Below are 19,039 nucleotides of genomic sequence, written 5' to 3'. Positions count from 1 at the left end.
TTTGTTGGCTTGACTGTGGCTTTACCGTCTTTAATTTGTTGGCAAAAGATTTAGGGCAATCTCTGAAGAGGTGATTTAATTCTCCACAGAGATTACATTTCCTGCCATTTGGACACTCTCCAAAAGTTTGCCCAATTTCTCTGCTCTTCCCACATAACACCTTGGTACAAGCCTCAACCAGGTGCCCATGCTCACCACACTTGCGGCAGAACTTGGGCTGCCCCTGGTAGTGGATGTAACCTCGGTTTTCAAGGTGGCCAGAGTGTCGCCCACCCGCTGCACTGAGCACTCTTCAGCCCTTTTAAATGGTATAACTTTGCACTCCCGCACGCTCCAGCAAGCACCATTCAAGCAACAACTTTGCACTCCAGCTTCGAACATCGGCACAGTCGCAACAAGTAAGGCGACTCTACTCAGAGAAGTCACTCTGCACAGTAACAAGATTTCTTTTGCACAGACAGAAAGGGCTTCACCCGCAAAGGTAAAGCCTGCCAAAAATAGAAACAACTCATTAGTGCTGCTCTCCACAGAAATCTTTAGTAAAAGGCGAAAGACTTGTAAGTTATGAAGAGAAACCAGAGTACGATTATCCGTCACTGCGGGAGCAGGGCATCAGGCTTGTTGGCATAGCCACCTTCCCCATGGTGAGCTTTGCTTGGTTGAGACGCTTGCTCCCCCCCCCCCCTTGCTCCTCGGCTGACCAAGTAGGAACAATCGGGCCCTATTCGATGGCTGCCTTGTCTTTTACTCTGTGCAAAAGACAAGGCAGCAACAAAAACACCACGAGAATCCCGTATTGAGGCTTTGTTCTGACCGCTCATTCGGGGTCGCATTTCGTTCAAGCAATTCTCCTGGTTAGCCCACACTCGGCTCGCTCCCATAGCCGTGTTAAAGTCTACTTCGCATTCACTCTCTTTTCCCATCAGACTCTTGGGATTTTATCTATAAAATGAATTCCTTCACTCAAACTATGTGAAAACTGCTTTGTCCTTAATATTTACCATGTCTAGAAAGATTTAAACAAAAAAAACAACGTTGTACTTTGCAGTAAAAGAAAGAGCAAATCTAAAGTTTCAGGAATCCGAGAATAAGCTTACTTTCATGAGTTCTTCACGATTTCGGATTTTGCTATAAAATGAATTCCTTCACTCAAACTAAATTAAAACTGCTAAACCGCTAATCTGTTATATGTAAGGCAGATGTCAAATTCACCGAAATAGGATCAAAGGGTATTCGGCCAATCGAGCTGTAGCAACTTCGGTAAAAGAGTATAAGTTGAAGAGTTTGTGAATAAAGGTGTGCGCACACATAGTGTGCTGTACGAAAATAGGCAGGGAGCAATGCCGGCTGGGGTATATGTTCTTGTATGTTGTCTGACTGTTTGATTTGAATGTGTTGTGTAAGTGTCCTGTTGAATGTTACATGTTTGGGCTTTGACACGCTTCACTGTGGTTGTTAACTGTGTGGTGTGTCCTGAAATGTTATATGTTTGGGCTGTGTGACATGCTTAATGCTTGTCAGTAGCTACCCACTTATTCATATACTATCAAAGTATGTCCGGACTTCTTATGTTGTCAGTTCCCATCAAAAGCGGAAGCGGAGGTCTTCGGATGCAAGTGGGTGTGAATATCCCACCATACAAGTATGGTGGAGAGGAAGCTGTGAATGGCCGACCATAGTAAAAGGCGGGTGAGAGAAGGTGCGAATGCCTAACCATACATCATCAAAAGAGGGAGCGGAGGTGTTCCGCTGTAAGACGGTGTGAATGTCCGACCATAGATGGTAAAAAGCGGGTAAGAAAAGGTTAAATTACCCGACTGTACACAATCAAAAGAGGGAGCGGAGTTGTTCAGCTAAGAGAAGGTGTGAAAGTCCGACCTTGGTTTGTAAAAAGCGGGTAAGAAAAGGTTCGTATGCCCGAATATACACCATCAAAAGCGGAAGCGGAGGTGTTCGGCTGCAAGATATTGTGAACGTCCGACCAAAGTTTGTAAAAAGCAGTTAAGAAAAGGTTCGAATATCTAACCAAACATAATCAAAAGCGGGAGCAGAGCTGTTCGACTGGAAGTAGGTGTGAATGTCAGATCATAATTTTCAAAAAGCTGATGAGAAAGGGTGAGAATGCCCGACTATACATCATCAAATGCGGGAGCGGAGTTGTTCGGCTGTGAGTAGGTGTGAATCTCCGACCATAATTGCTGAAAAATGTGTTAGAATAGGTAAAAATGCCGGTCCATACATCATCAAAAGCGAGAGAGGTTGTGTTCGGCTGCAAGTAGGTGTGAATGTCCAGCCATAATTACTCACAAACGGGTAAGAAAAGGTAGTATTGCCAGACCATATATGATCAAAACAGGGAGCGGAGGTGGTTCAACTGCAAGAAGGTTTGAATGTCCGACTAAAGTTCAAATATATTAAAGAAAGCGGGAGGAGAGGTCTTCGGATGAGAGTGGTTGAAAATTTCCAACCATAATGTATAAAATGCGGTGAAAAAAAGGTGTGATAGAACACTAAAAGGTGGAGCGGAAGTGTTCGGCTGCAAGAAGGTGTGAATATCCGACTATATTTGGTGAAAAGCAGGTGAAGCAAGGTCTGAATGCCCAACCTTACATCATCAAAAGCGAGATCAGAGGTGTTTGGCTGCAAGAAGGCCATAGTTTGCCAAAAGCGGGTAAGGTGCGAATGTCCGACTAAATATCAACAAAATTTGGGGCAGAGGTCTTCGGATGCAAGTGGGTGTGAATATCCAACCATACAAGTATGGTGGAGAGGAAGCTGTGAATAGCCGACCATAGTTTGGAAAAAGCGGGTAAGAAAAGGTTTGAATACCCGAACATACACCATCAAAAGAGGGAGCGGAGGTGTTCCGCTGTACGAAGGTGTGAATGTCCGACCATAGTTGGTAAAAAGCGGGTAAGAAAAGGTTAAAATACCCGACTGTACACAATCAATAGCGGGAGCGGAGTTGTTCGGCTACTAAAAGGTGTGAAAGTCCGACCCTGGTTTGTAAAAAGCGGGTAAGAAAAGGTTCGAATGCCCGAACATACACCAACAAAAGAGGGAGCGGAGGTGTTCGGCTGCAAGAAGGTGTGAACGTCCGACCAAAGTTTGTAAAAAAGCAGTTAAGAAAAGGTTCGAATATCTAACCAAACATAATCAAAAGCGGGAGCAGAGCTGTTCGACTGCAAGTAGGTGTGAATGTCAGAGAATAATTTGCAAAAAGCTGATGAGAAAGGGTGAGAAATCCCGACTATACACCATCAAATGCGGTAGCGGAGTTGTTCGGCTGTGAGTAGGTGTGATTCTCCAACCATAATTGCTGAAAAATGTGTTAGAAAAGGTAAGAATGCCGGTCCATACATCATCAAAAGCGGGAGAGGTGGTGTTCGGCTGCAAGTAGGTGTGAATGTCCATTAATAATTGCTTTAAAACATGAAAGAAAATTTTCGAATATCAAACCTTACATGATCATTAGCGGGAGAGGAGGTGTTCAGCTGCAAGAAGATGTGAATATCCACCCATAATTACTGAAAAATGGGTAGGAAAAGATGCGAATGTCCAACCATAAATCATCAAAAGCAGGAGTGGAGTTGTTCAGCTACAAGAAGGTATGAAAGTCCAACCATGGTTTGTAAAAAGCGGGTAAGAGAAGGTTCGAATACCCGAATATATACCATCAAAAGCGGAAGTGGGGGTGTTCGGCTGCAAGAAGGTGTGAACGTCCGACCAAATATTGTAAAAAGCAGTTAAGAAAAGGTTTGAATATCCAACCGAACATAATCAAAAGCGGGAGCAGAGCTGTTCGACTGCAAGTAGGTGTGAATGTCAGATCATAATTGCTGAAAAATGTGATAGAAAAGACTAGAATGCCGGACAATACATCATCAAAAGCGGGAGAGGTGGTTTTTCGGCTGCAAGTAGGTGTGAATGTCCAGCCATAATTACTCACAAACGGGGGAAGAAAAGGTAGTATTTCCAGACCACACATGATCAAAACAGGGAATGGAGGTGGTTCAGCTGCAAGGTGTGAATGTCTGACTAAAGTTTGTAAAAACCGTGTAAGACAAGGGGCGAATGCCCGACAATGTATGATCAAAAGAGGGAGCGGAGGTTTTCGGCTGCAAGGTCTGAATGTCCAACCATAATTTGTAAAAATCGGGGAAGAAAAGGCTCGAAAGCCCGACTATACACCATCAAAAGCGGGAGCAGAGGTGTTCAGGTGCAAGCAGGTCTGAATGTCCGACCAATAATTACTGAAAAATGGGTAAGAAAAGGTGCGAATGCCAAATCATACATCATCAAAAGCAGGAGCGGATGTGTTCGGCTACAAGAAGGTTTGAATGTCCAACCATAGTAAGTAATAGGCGGGTAAGAAAAGGCTCGAATGCCCGACTATACACCATCAAAAGCGGAAGCGGAGGTGTTCGGCTGCAAGATATTGTGAACGTCCGACCAAAGTTTGTAAAAAGCAGTTAAGAAAAGGTTCGAATATCTAACCAAACATAATCAAAAGCGGGAGCAGAGCTGTTCGACTGCAAGTAGGTGTGAATATCAGATCATAATTTGCAAAAAGCTGATGAGAAAGGGTGAGAATGCCCGACTATACACCATCAAATGCGGGAGCGGAGTTGTTCGGCTGTGAGTAGGTGTGAATCTCCGACCATAATTGCTGAAAAATGTGTTAGAAAAGGTAAGAATGCCGGTCCATACATCATCAAAAGCGAGAGAGGTTGTGTTCGGCTGCAAGTAGGTGTGAATGTCCATTAATAATTGCTTTAAAACATGAAAGAAAATTTTCGAATATCAAACCTTACATGATCATTAGCGGGAGAGGAGGTGTTCAGCTGCAAGAAGATGTGAATATCCACCCATAATTACTGAAAAATGGGTAGGAAAAGATGCGAATGTCCAACCATAAATCATCAAAAGCAGGAGTGGAGTTGTTCAGCTACAAGAAGGTTTTACAAACCATGGTTTGTAAAAAGCGGGTAAGAAAAGGTTCGAATACCCGAATATATACCATCAAAAGCGGAAGCGGAGGTGTTCGGCTGCAAGAAGGTGTGAACGTCCGACCAAAGTTTGTAAAAAGCAGTTAAGAAAAGGTTTGAATATCCAACCGAACATAATCAAAAGCGGGAGCAGAGCTGTTCGACTGCAAGTAGGTGTGAATGTCAGATCATAATTGCTGAAAAATGTGATAGAAAAGACTAGAATGCCGGACAATACATCATCAAAAGCGGGAGAGGTGGTTTTTCGGCTGCAAGTAGGTGTGAATGTCCAGCCATAATCACTCACAAACGGGGGAAGAAAAGGTAGTATTTCCAGACCACACATGATCAAAACAGGGAATGGAGGTGGTTCAACTGCAAGGTGTGAATGTCTGACTAAAGTTTGTAAAAACCGTGTAAGACAAGGGGCGAATGCCCGACAATGTATGATCAAAAGAGGGAGCGGAGGTTTTCGGCTGCAAGGTCTGAATGTCCAACCACAATTTGTAAAAATCGGGGAAGAAAAGGCTCGAAAGCCCGACTATACACCATCAAAAGCGGGAGCAGAGGTGTTCAGGTGCAAGAAGGTCTGAATATCCGACCAAAAATTAATGAAAAATGGGTAAGAAAAGGTGCAAATGCCAAATAATACATCATCAAAAGCAGGAGCGGATGTGTTCGGCTACAAGAAGGTTTGAATGTCCAACCACAGTAAGTAATAGGCGGGTAAGAAAAGGCTCGAATGCCCGACTATATACCATCAAAAGCGGAAGCGGAGGTGTTCGGCTGCAAGACGGTGTGAACGTCCGACCAAAGTTTGTAAAAAGCAGTTAAGAAAATGTTCGAATATCCAACCAAACATAATCAAAAGCGGGAGCAGAGCTGTTCGACTGCAAGTAGGTGTGAATATCAGATCATAATTTGCAAAAAGCTGTTGAGAAAGGGTGAGAATGCCCGACTATACACTATCAAATGTGGGAGCGGAGTTGTTCGGCTGTGAGTAGGTGTGATTCTACAACCATAATTGCTGAAAAATGTGTTAGAAAAGGTAAGAATGCCGGACCATATATCACCAAAAGCGGGAGAGGTTGTGTTCGGCTGCAAGTAGGTGTGAATGTCCAGCCATAATTACTCACAAACGGGTAAGAAAGGGTACTATTGCCAGACCATATATGATCAAAACAGGGAGCGGAGGTGGTTCAGCTGCAAGAAGGTTTGAATGTCCGACTAAAGTTTGTAAAAAGCGGGTAAGACAAGGTGTGAATTCCCGACAATGTATGATCAAAAGAGGAGTGGATGTTTTCGGCTGCAAGAAGGTCTGAATGTCCACCCATAATTACTGAAAAATGGGTAAGAAAAGGTGCGAAAGCCCAACCGCACATGATCATAAGTGGATGAGAAGGTGTTCGACTGCAAGTAGGTGTGAATGTAAGATCATAATTTGTAAAAAGCGGGTAAGAAAAGGTAAGAATGCCCAACCATAAATGATCAAAAGCGGCAGCAGAGTTTCGACTGGTATTTATCAATGTCTAGATAGATTTCAACAAAAAACTACGTTGTACTTTGCAGTAAAAGAAAGTGCAAATCAAAAGTTTTAGGAATCCGAGAATAAGCTTATTTTCATGAGTTCTGCACGATTTCGGATTTTATGTATAAAATGAATTCCTTCACGCAAACTAAGTTAACACTGCTTTGTCATTCATATGTACCCATTTCTACATATATTTCAAGCATAAACTTCCTCATACTACCCTGAATGAGAAAGAGCAACACTTGTGATTAAGCCATACGCCCCTTTTGAGGAGTTCTGCATGGTTTGGGATTTTATCTATAAAATTAATTCCTTCACTCAAACTATGTTAAAACGGCTTTTACCTTCATATTTATCAATGTCTCGATAGATTTAAACAAAAATACAACGTTGTACTTTGCAATAAAAGAAAGAGCAAATCAAAAGTTTTAGGAATCCGAGAATAAGCTTATTTTCATGAGTTCTGCACGATTTCGGATTTTATGTATAAAATGAATTCATTCACTCAAACCAAGTTAAAACTGCTTTTTCATTCATATTTATCAATGTCTAGATCGACTTCAACAAAGAACAACATTGTATTTTGCAGTAGAAGAAAGAGCAAAACTGAAGGATCAGGAATCCGAGAATAAGCTTATTTTCTTATGGGCAAGTGGGAACTGCTTTGTCCTTCGTATTTATCAATGTGTAGATGGATTTCAACTTCTTCTACTGCAAAGTCCAATGTTTTTCTTTGTTGAAGTCGATCTAGACATTGATGAATATGGAAGGACAAAGCAGTTTTAACTTGGTTTGAGCAAAGCAATTCATTTTATAGCAAAATCCGAAATCGTGCAGAACTCATGAAAGCAGGCTTATACTCGGATTCCTGAAACTTTAGATTTGCTCTTTCTTTTACTGCAAAGTACAACGTTGTTTTTTTGTTTAAATATTTCTAGACATGGTAAATATGAAGGACAAATCAGTTTTAACATAGTTTGAGTGAAGTAATGCATTTTATAAGCAAAATCCCAAATCATGCAAAACTCACGAAAAGCTTTTTCTCGCTTTTCACTGCTTTTTACAAACTTTGGTCGGACGTTCACACCTTCTTGCATCCGAACACCTCCGCTTCCGCTTTTGATGATGTATATTCGGGCATTCGAACCTTTTATTACCCGCTTTTTACAAACCATTGTTGGACTTTCACACCTTCTTGCAGCCGAACACCACCTCTCCCGCTTTTGATGATGTATGGTCCAGTAACCTTTTCTAACACATTTTTCAGCAATTATGGTCGGACATTCACACCTACTCACAGCTGGACACCTCCGCTCCCGCTTTTGATCATACAATGTCGGGACATCGCTCCTTGTCTTACCAGCTTTTTACAAACTTTAGTCGAACATTCACACCTTCTTGCAGCTGAACACCTCCGCTCCCGCTTTTGATGATGTATAGTCGGGCTTTCGAGCCTTTTCTTACCCGGTTTTTACAAATTATGGTTGGACATTCAGACCTTGCAGCCGAACACCTCCGCTCTCTCTTTTGATCATACATTGTCGGGCATTCGCACCTTGTCTTACCCGCTTTTTACAAACTATAGTCAGACATTCACACCTTGCAGCTGAACCTCCGCTCCCTGTTTTGATCATGTATGGTCTGGCAATACTACCTTTTCTTCCCCCGTTTGTGATTAATTATGGCTGGACATTCAAACCTACTTGCAGTCGAACAGATCTGCTCCCGCTTTTGATTATGTTTGGTTGGATATTCGAACCTTTTCTTAACTGCTTTTTACAAACCATGGTCGTACTTTCACACCGTCTTGTAGCCGAACAACTCCGCTCTCGCTATTGATTTTGTACAGTCGGGTATCTTAACCTTTTCTTACCCGCTTTTTACCAACTATGGTCGGACATTCACACCGTCTTACAGCGGAACACCTCCGCTCCCGCTTTTTATGGTGTATAGTCGGGCATTTGAACCTTTTCTTACCCGCTATTTACAAACTATGGTAGGACATTCAAACTTTCGTGTATCCGAAAACCTCCGCTCTCTCTTTTGATCATACATTGTCGGACATTCGCACCTTTTCTTACCGGCTTTTTACAAACCATGGTCGGACTGTCACACCTTCTTGTAGCCGAACACATCCGCTCCCGCTATTGATTGTGTACAGTCGGGTATATTAACCTTTTCTTACCCGCTTTTTACCAAGTATGGTTGGACATTCACACCTTCGTACAGCGGAACACCTCCGCTCCCTCTTTTGATGGTGTATGTTCGGGCATTCAAACCTTTTCTTACCCGCTTTTTCCAAACTATGGTCGGCTATTCACAGCTTCCTCTCCACCCACCATACTTGTATGGTGGGATATTCACACCCACTTGCATCCGAAGACCTCCGCCCCAAATTTTGTTGATATTTAGTCGGACATTCGCACCTTACCCGCTTTTGGCAAACTATGGCCTTCTTGCAGCCAAACAACTCTGATCTTGCTTTTGATGATGTAAGGTTGGGCATTCAGACCTTGCTTCACCTGCTTTTCACCAAATATAGTCGGACATTCACACCTTCTTGCAGCCGAACACTTCCGCTCCACCTTTTAGTGTTCTATCACACCTTTTTTTTCACCGCATTTTATACATTATGGTTGGAAATTTTCAACCACTCTCATCCGAAGACCTCTCCTCCCGCTTTTGTTAATATATTTGAACTTTAGTTTGACATTCAAACCTTCTTGCAGCTGAACCACCTCCGCTCCCTGTTTTGATCATATATGGTCTGGCTACTACCTTTTCTTACCCGTTTGTGAGTAATTATGGCTGGACATTCACACCTACTTGCAGTCGAACACAACCTCTCTCGCTTTTGATGATGTATGGACCGGCATTTTTACCTTTTCTAACACATTTTTCAGATATTATGGTCGGAGATTCACACCTACTCACAGCCGAACAACTCCGCTCCCGCATTTGATGATGTATAGTCGGGCATTCTCACCCTTTCTCATCAGCTTTTTGCAAATTATGATCTGACATTCACACCTACTTGCAGTCGAACAGCTCTGCTCCCGCTTTTGATTATGTTTGGTTGGATATTCGAACCTTTTCTTAACTTCTTTTTACATATTTTGGTTGGACGTTCACACCTTCTTGTAGCCGAACACTTCCACTCCTGCTTTTGATGATGTATGGTTGGGCATTCACACCTTTTTTTTGCCCATTTTTCAGGAATTATGGGTGGACATTCACACCTTGCAGCTGAACACCTGTCTTACCCGCTTTTTACAAACTTTAGTCAGAAATTCACACCCTGCAGCTGAACCACCTCCACTCCCTGTTTTGATCATGTATGGTCTGGCAATACTACCTTTTCTTACCCATTTGTGAGTAATTATGGCTGGACATTCACACCTACTTGCAGCCGAACACCACCTCTCCGAGCTTTTGATGATGTATTGTCCGGCATTCTAGTCTTTTCTAACACATTTTTCAGCAATTATGGTCGGACATTCACACCTACTCACAGCCGAACACTTCCGCTCCCGCAATTGATTGTGTACAGTCGGGTATGTCAACCTTTTCTTACCTGCTTTTTACCAACTATGGTCGGACATTCACACCGTCTTACAGCGGAACCCCTCCGCTCCCTCTTTTGATCATACATTGTCGCGCATTCGCACCTTGTCTTACCCGCTTTTTATAAACTTTAGTCAGACATTCAGACCTTGCGGCTGAACCACCTCCGCTCCCTGTTTTGATCGTGTATGGTCTGGCAAAACTACCTTTTCTTACCCGTTTGTGAGTAATTATGGCTGGACATTCACACCTACTTGCAGCCGAACACCACCTCTCCCAGCTTTTGATGATGTATTGTCCGGCATTCTAGTCTTTTCTAACACATTTTTCAGCAATTATGGTCGGACATTCACACCTACTCACAGCCGAACACTTCCGCTCCCGCAATTGATTGTGTACAGTCGGGTATGTCAACCTTTTCTTACCTGCTTTTTACCAACTACGGTCGGACATTCACACCGTCTTACAGCGGAACCCCTCCGCTCCCTCTTTTGATCATACATTGTCGCGCATTCGCACCTTGTCTTACCCGCTTTTTATAAACTTTAGTCAGACATTCAGACCTTGCGGCTGAACCACCTCCGCTCCCTGTTTTGATCGTGTATGGTCTGGCAAAACTACCTTTTCTTACCCGTTTGTGAGTAATTATGGCTGGACATTCACACCTACTTGCAGCCGAACACCACCTCTCCCAGCTTTTGATGATGTATTGTCCGGCATTCTAGTCTTTTCTAACACATTTTTCAGCAATTATGGTCGGACATTCACACCTACTCACAGCCGAACAACTCCGCTCCCGCATTTGATGGTGTATAGTCGGGCATTCTCACCCTTTCTCATCAGCTTCTTGCAAATTATGATCTTACATTCACACCTACTTGCAGTCGAACAGCTCTGCTCCCGCTTTTGATTATGTTTGGTTGGATATTCGAACCTTTTCTTAACTGCTTTTTAAAAACTTTGGTCAGACGTTCACACCTTCTTGCAGCCGAAAACCTCCGCTCCCTCTTTTGATCATACATTGTCGGGCATTCGCACTTTGTCTTACCCGCTATTTACAAACTTTAGTCAGAAATTCACACCCTGCAGCTGAACAACCTCCGCTCCCTGTTTTGATCATGTATGGTCTGGCGGGTAAGCGGGTCGGCTACTGACCTGGAGCCTTGGCGTAGTGAGAGCAGTCGGTTGCCCGCCTCTTTACCACGAACAGGATGGTCGAAGACCCCTCTCATCTCCACCACGAACCGCCGGTAGGAGGAGCAGAGCTGGGGGTTGCCCTCCCACATAGCCAGCGCCCAAGAACCCAAGAACATTCCTCCGGCCCATAACCCTCCCAGTCAACCAAATACTGGAAACCCCTGCCTCGACGTCTGACATTCAGAATCCGATTAATTGAGTAAGCAGGATGGCCATCCACGACCAGGGGGGGGAGGAGGAGGTTCAGCTGGAGGACCAAGTGCACAAGAGGTGACTGGCTTTAAGAGGGACACATGAAACGTGGGGTGTACCTTAAGGGAGTCTGGGAGCTTAAGGCGCACAGCCGAGGGATTAATGATTCTGACCGCTGGAAAAGGACCAATGAAACGAGGGGACAGCTTACGGGATTCTACCTGCAAAGGCAGGTCCCTGGTGGATAACCACACCATCTGCCCAGGCTGATAATTAGGAGCGGGCGAACGCCTACACTCTGCGAACTCGTCGCAAGTGTTCCTGAACAGAAGGGACGGACACATCATCCTCCTGGGAAGGGAACAAAGGGGGTTGAAAACCATACATTACCATGAATGGCGACATACCAGTAGCAGATGTGGAGAGACTGTTATGAGCATACTCCACCCACGGTAGCAGAACACTCCAGGAGGATGGGTTACGTGCACACACACATCTTAAAGCGGCCTCCAGGTCTTGGTTGGCCCGTTCTGTCTGGCCGTTCGACTGAGGATGGTACCCAGACGATAGACTAACCCTCGCCCCCAATGCGCCACAGAACGCTCGCCAAACCTGGGAAAAAAACTGGGGTCCCCGATCAGAAACGATGTCCATGGGGATACCATGGTGACGAAAAACATGATGAACCAAGAGTTCAGCAGTCTCCAGAGCAGAAGGGAGCTTCGACAGTGGTACAAAATGCACAGCCTTAGAAAAACGATCGACAATAGTAAGGATGACAGAGTTACCTGCAGAAGGAGGTAGACCAGAGACAAAATCCTACGCGATGTGAGGGAATGGGGAGAGGGTTCAGCAAGCAAGCGGGCCGTTGGTGCGAGGCCTTCCCTCGGGCACAGACAGAGCACGCTGCCACAAACTGATTGGTGTCACAGACCAGCGTGGGCCACCAGGACCGCTGTCGAATAAGCTCAAGTGTGCGTGCCGCCCCAGGATGGCAGGCCAATCTGGAGGAGTGCCCCCACTGCAGCACCTGAGACCTAACGTTCTCGGGAACGAACAAAGAGTTAGGTGGTCCGATCTCTGGACGGGGACAACGGGAAAGGGCCCTCTTAACCTGCTGCTCAACCTCCCAATGGACCGCTCCCACAAAACAGCTTGGAGGGAGCACAGGCTCAGAGGGATCAGTCAATGGCTGTCTCTCTGTCTGACGGGAAAGGGCATCAGGCTTTAAATTATGGGAACCAGGTCTATAAGAGAGAGTAAAATTAAATCTGCCTAAAAAAGTGCCCATCTGGCCTGTCGAGAATTGAGACGTTTGGCTTGCTGAAGGTAGGCCAAGTTCTTATGGTCCGTCCAAACCACAAATGGAATTTCTGCTCCCTCCAGCCAGTGTCTCCACTCCTCTAATGCCAGAACGACTGCTAAAAGCTCCCGGTTACCCACATCATAGTTGCGCTCAGCTGGAGACAGCCGGCGAGAAAAATAAGCACACGGATGCAACTTCTGTTGTGAGATCTGCGAAAGCACTGCTCCCACACCACTGTCAGAGGCATCCACCTCCACTACGAACTGCTTAGAGGTATTAGGGTGGATGAGAACAGGCGCAGAGGAAAACAGCTCTTTAAGTCTTGAGAATGCCTGGGCAGCTTCAGAGGTCCAGGTAAAAGGGCTGGAGGTGGAGGTAAGTTGGGTGAGTGGAGCAGCCACCTTACTAAAATTCCTAATAAAGCGCCGGTAAAAATTAGCAAAATCAAGGAAACGCTGAAGTTGCTTGCGGTTCTCAGGTACTGGCCACTCAACCACCGCCCTTACCTTGGCTGGATCACAGCGAATCTGACCTCTTTCAATGACAAAGCCCAAAAAAGAGACTGACTGGACATGAAACTCGCATTTCTCAGCCTTGACAAATAATCTTTTCTCAAGCAATCTTTGGAGAACTAATCTGACATGCTTGCTATGTTCCTCCAGTGTGCTAGAAAAAACTAAAATGTTGTCCAGATAAACAAAAACAAAACGGTTGAGCATGTCACGGAGTACATAATTAACTAAGGATTGAAAAACTGCCGGTGCATTAGTTAACCCAAAAGGCATGGCCAAGTACTCAAAATGGATCAAGAGGTGTGTTGAACGCCGTTTTCCACTCATCCCCCTCACGAATACGGACAAGATGGTATGCATTCCGAAGATCTAGTTTGAAGAAGACAGTGGCTTGATGAAGGGAGTGAAAAGCTGAATCCAATAGTGGCAGGGGATATTTATTCTTGACAGTGATAGCGTTCAGACCACGATAGTCAATGCAGGGGCGCAAGGTCTTGTCTTTCTTAGACACAAAAAAACCCCCAGCACCTACAGGGGAGGAAGAGGGGTGAATGATACCTGCTGCCAATGACTCCTTTATGTACCTCTCCATAGTCTCTCTCTCGGGACGGGAGAGGTTGTAAAGGCGGCTGGAGGGGAGAGGGGACCCAGGCAGTAAGTCTATGTGGCAGTCATAGGGACGGTGTGGTGGGAGAGAGAGAGCTTGATGTTTGCTAAATACCTCAGCCAAGTTATGATAACAAGGAGGAACCCCAGAAAGATCAGGAGAGACGGGAGGAACTATGGCAGGAGGACTCAAGGCTGGAACAGCAGATCTAAGACAATTATTGTGGCATGCTACACTCCAGCTAAATATTGTGCTCTGTGTCCAGTCAATGTTGGGATTGTGCAGTCTAAGCCAGGGGAGACCTAAAACCACAGGAGTATGAGGAGCAGGCATAATAAAAAAACTGATAAGCTCATGGTGGTTACCAGAGATAAGTAGAGATAAAGGTACAGTCTGGTGAGAAATTACAGACAACAACTGAGTACGTGTGGAAGGGAAAAAACCTGAATCTTGGCTCACCTGGATCCCCCCCTCCTCAGGTGAGCCCAGGCTTTTGGCAGATTGGGGCAGTTCTCTCGAACGTGGCCGGGTTGGCCGCAATAAAAACACAGCCTCGCCTGAAGTCTTCGTTGACGCTCAGTCGGAGTCTATCTGGCTCGTCCAAGCTGCATGGGTTCAGGAGGGGGCAGGACAACAGGAGTGTGAGCACCTGCTGGAGTGTACACCTCCACCTGTTGGCCAGAGGCAGAACCAAACAACGGGGTACAGGCGGAAGCGATGCAGCTCTGGTCACGCTCTCGGCGTCTCTCTCGCACTGGCAAGGAGAAATGCTTTCAGTCCCGTGGGGTTTGGTTTTCCGGGCACAAACTGTCGTACAGGACACCGGCCTGTGAATGGAATTATCTGCTCATCTACAAATACCTTCCCTGGCCTAGGCAGATTAAACAGAAACTCTGTTTAAGAGAGGTCTCACCTTCCAGAGGGAATCACGCTTCTTCTCCTCATCAGAGATGTCAAGATCATTTGTGACTTTGATGGACTGCCTGATCTTGAAGAATCTGTCTCGACTCATTGCATCAGCTATAACTGGGACCCTTGTCTTCGCCGCTCAGTACATCCGGATCCTAGGGTATCCGAGTCATGCCATGTACATAGACATGCCAAAGAAGGTTTTCAGCTCCTCTGGTGTGGTTTTTAGACTTCCTCCAGTGATCAACACCTCCGGATTTTTTGTTCGTTCTGACATTTCTTTAAAAACTTGGTCATCGATGTGCTGTTGGAAGTAGTCAGAGGGCTTCCAGTTCTGATGGATGTGTCCAGTGTTGTCATTAGAATTGCTGTCTTCCACAATAGGGTTGAAACTTAAGTGATAAAGAAAGGAGAGGTATAAGTTCAATGTGTGTTAGAACAAGAGTGTGAACTAAAACTGCTCTCATTTCCATTGCTATACACTGTAATAAACATCAAAACCAGAGCTTACACATTGCTACTGATCCATAACACACGATGGGTGTTTCTCGGCTCAGGCTCAGGCTCCTCAACAGCTGCAGTATCCTCCTCTGAACTTTCATCTTCCTCCTCTCTCTGGGCCTCATCCATCTCATCAAATCTGAATCTCCATCCACAACTCATAGCAAAATCCTCTCTGCCTCACTTAGCCCTCTGCTCCCTGATGTATTAAAAATGGGAGTCCTGATGTCCACTACAAAGGACATTACATAGAGGTTGTGTTTTTAAAGGGTTAAAAATACTGTGTCTTCATAAAAATGTTACTAAATTGAAGTAAAGACTTTGATATTAAAGAAAAAATAGATTTTTAACAATAGAAACATGATATCTGCAAAACATTGTCGACTAACCTCTCTTGTTGCTGTAAAACACGGACGTTGAAATTCCCGCCATTTTCAAAAGATCCCAACAACTGGGGCATCAAAACAGAGCCCAGGATGTCCTCTGAGAGGGACAGTAGGACTCAGATAGATTTTATAAGTTATGCCTGACTCATGTTCTGCACAGAGGACAATAATTAACTGCCGGGTCTTGGAAGGTTTATGATTTTTAGACACAATTATTACACTGTCCATAGAGTCTCTGTGGCGCAATCGGCCAGCGCATTCAGCTGTTGACCGAAAGTTTGGTGGTTCGAGCCCACCCAGGGAAGAGTGTGTTTACCAACAGATCGTTGGTAACTCAGACATACTGCTGCCATGTCTTCAGAACATGGTGTGCATATATATCTCTTTCTTCGGGCTTTGGCCCCGTCCTTTACAACCAAGTTGGAAACTTTCTCTATCGACTATTCTGCAACCAGTTCTATGTTTGGTAGCAAATCGAAAGCCGCCGGGGTAACGTGTCCCACTGTACCCACAACCTATCAGGCTCTGTGGTTAGAGTGGGTCCTCCAATAACTTCCATTCCTACTCTCGCCACTCCGTACCACCCATAATCCCCGGGCGCTGGAAGTGGCTGCCCCATCTCTCCAGTGTATGGCATCTGTCTCCATGAGTGTGTCACCCCGTGCATGTGTGTGTTCAACAGGTGTCAACCTGGATGAGTCATATGCGGAGAGTCATTTCGTGTGACTACATGACAATAAAGTAATCTTAATAAAGTCATCTTAGTTACTTACATTGATTCTTTATCATTCAAATGGTCATTAGTATTCCATGAGACTGTGTATATTACAGTGGTCTTTTAAAGTGAAAGAAAGTTGACCTGTTTTGACAGTAATTAAAACCAGATTTATTCTGCGGGAAGCTCCCTGGGGTTGTAATTGCAAGACAGTTTCTCCTGAAATGCCTCAAGTCAAGATGAAGCACAGGTCTGCTACTCAGGCTTTGTGGACTCTTCTTTTATAACGAACCCTTACACAGAAAAATGTGAAAATGTGGTTAAAACATTTTTGAGATGCTTCATTATATTTTCACCAACAACTCCTTATCATCTGAGACTTTTAACTGTGATGTCTCTGGTGCTCGGGCAGGAATCTCTACACTGGCACAAGGTCTCCATCTTCTGGAGAGAGTGCTGCAGGAGTGGTGACAGTAGAGCTCAGATGAGGTTTCTCTGGAGAATCATGCTGCTCTGCAGCAATCTTAGGAATTTTCTGAAGTAATGCATGAATTATGGACCTCTATTAATCATTCAGTCACCAAGAGGTTAATTATGTGTATGTAACTTGAATCTTTATGGAAGTAAAAATTCTGCTCAGCAGCACCTCTCCTCTGGTGAAAAGTAAACGTGCCAAGAAAACATAAACTTTAGCACATTTGACTGTACTTGACAGTGACAATTGGGGAAACCGGGAATGTTCACTCTGACTTTAAATGTTTGCTGAACAATGAGGGATTCCGTGCAGGAGCTCAGTGGTCCTGATCTGCATTATTGATACAAAGAGCAGTGAGACAATGGCAGGTTCATACAGAATAAAGACACATTTAGATCCAAACACAGTCTGTAAACATCCCTTCATGCTGTCTGCCTTGATAGAGAGTTTGGACCCAAAATACTACAAACTATCATGTCTGACCTGCCAAATGACACATTATCTTAGAAATCTAATGCTGCTGAAAAGTACAGTACCTATGCAAGACGGGTGATAATGACAAAATGACTCACACATTAGTAGGATATATTCGCTCATAATCAAAGGCGCAAAGGAAAAAGTTTGTCCTTAGCGTTCAGTGTTCAGATGGGTCTGAGCCGTCTCTTCTTTCTGAGACGGCTCATGTCTGTAGAGATATGATATGCATGTTTGATCACTCCAATGCACTGTTCAATGCTGTTGTCTGCTGGGGGAGTTGCACTTAAGACAAAACTGTAGGTGCCTGGACAAACTGGTGAAAAAGGCTTGTTCTGTGGTAGGCAGAAGGCTAGATCCTCTCGGTGCTGTGTTGGGGCAAAGGATGAGGAGGAAATCGTATTCTTTTTTTGAGAACAATAAACATCCTCTCCACAGCATCCTGGCAGGACAGAGGAGCAGCTGCAGTGAGAGGCTCATCTCACTGAGCTGCAGGACTGAGAGGTTCAGGAGGTCCTTTTTCCCCACAGCCATAAGGCTTTTTAACAGCGACTGCTGACATGTTCTTCTCAAATTGATTTAATTTGTCATTGATTACCTGAGCCATCCCTAACTATAAGCTTTATCAAAAAGGAAAGTTTTAAGCCTAATCTTAAAAGTGGAAAGGGTGTCTGCTTCAGTTTGAATGTGGAAAAAGGTTTATTTTGGAAACATTTTAAAAACTGACATTATTCTGTCTTGGAAAACACTGCTAGTGGGAAACATTACACTGGTTGCTGAAAAACTGGCAGAAGTGGAAATTCTGTGACATGAAGTATTCAGCTGAAGTCGTCAAGTGATTAACAGAGAACAAAAATCAACATTCTGCAATCCGGACTTCAATTCCATTCAGAATCTGTGGTTGGAATCACAGACCAGAAGAGAGACAGATCATTACAGAATGAGGTCCAATTTTCCAGTGGAGAAATTAAGAAAGCAGTCGTGAGTACCATAACATACAATGAATGCATTAAATTTGACCTGGACAATAATATTTTGAGATTTCACAGAAAAACGTTTAAAAATGTATAATCATAAAACTGAACAAGAGAGCAAAACAACACACAAGATGGTGACTGAGAACGGAACGCCATTGCCCTTTTTTAGTCTTCCTGTTTTTTAGTCTTCACTAAATTGTGATGTCATCACTGATGACATCACAATCTCTCTTCTGGTCTTCTGGTCATCACTGATGATGACATCACAATTGATATCACCACTGATGTTGTTTGACATCACAAATGTTATATAGGCCAGACATTTTCACTCCTTTTTCACAGTTCGTCAGGAGTTTATCTGAAGAAACACGTCCAGTTTTCGAAGCAAATTTGAAAGTCACAGCAAACGGTTTTCACATCATCTAAAAAATCAACACTTAATTACTATCTTAAATATTAATTTTGACAAACTCTTAAAAACAACACTTAGTTACTATCTTAAATAGTAATTTTGACAAGCTCTTAAAAACAACAAGCAAAATGAGTCAAACCAAGATATCATCTGCTCCACTTCAGTGGTGTGACATGGTAGAGGACGATTTACCTGAGGATTTCTACACATATACCATTACTTTTGGCGATAATGAAAGTTATGAGGAACCCACCAACAAGTCAGAAAATGACCTGTCTCCTCAAAAAGTAAAT

General features: G+C 44.1%; 1 non-coding gene across 1 annotated transcript; it reads right to left on the bottom strand.

The window, feature by feature from the left end:
- Nucleotides 1-470: 470 nt before the first annotated feature.
- LOC140274340 (U5 spliceosomal RNA) lies at nucleotides 471-584 on the bottom strand. Its single transcript, XR_011908304.1, has one exon. It is a non-coding gene; the product is annotated as a U5 spliceosomal RNA (small nuclear RNA).
- Nucleotides 585-19,039: the final 18,455 nt, after the last annotated feature.

The sequence above is a fragment of the Leuresthes tenuis genome, unplaced genomic scaffold (genome assembly GCF_036924035.1).
Source record: "Leuresthes tenuis unplaced genomic scaffold, fLeuTen1.0.hap1 SCAF_17, whole genome shotgun sequence".
Lineage (NCBI taxonomy): Eukaryota > Metazoa > Chordata > Actinopteri > Atheriniformes > Atherinopsidae > Leuresthes > Leuresthes tenuis.
This window is presented reverse-complemented; position numbering and strand designations above follow the sequence as displayed.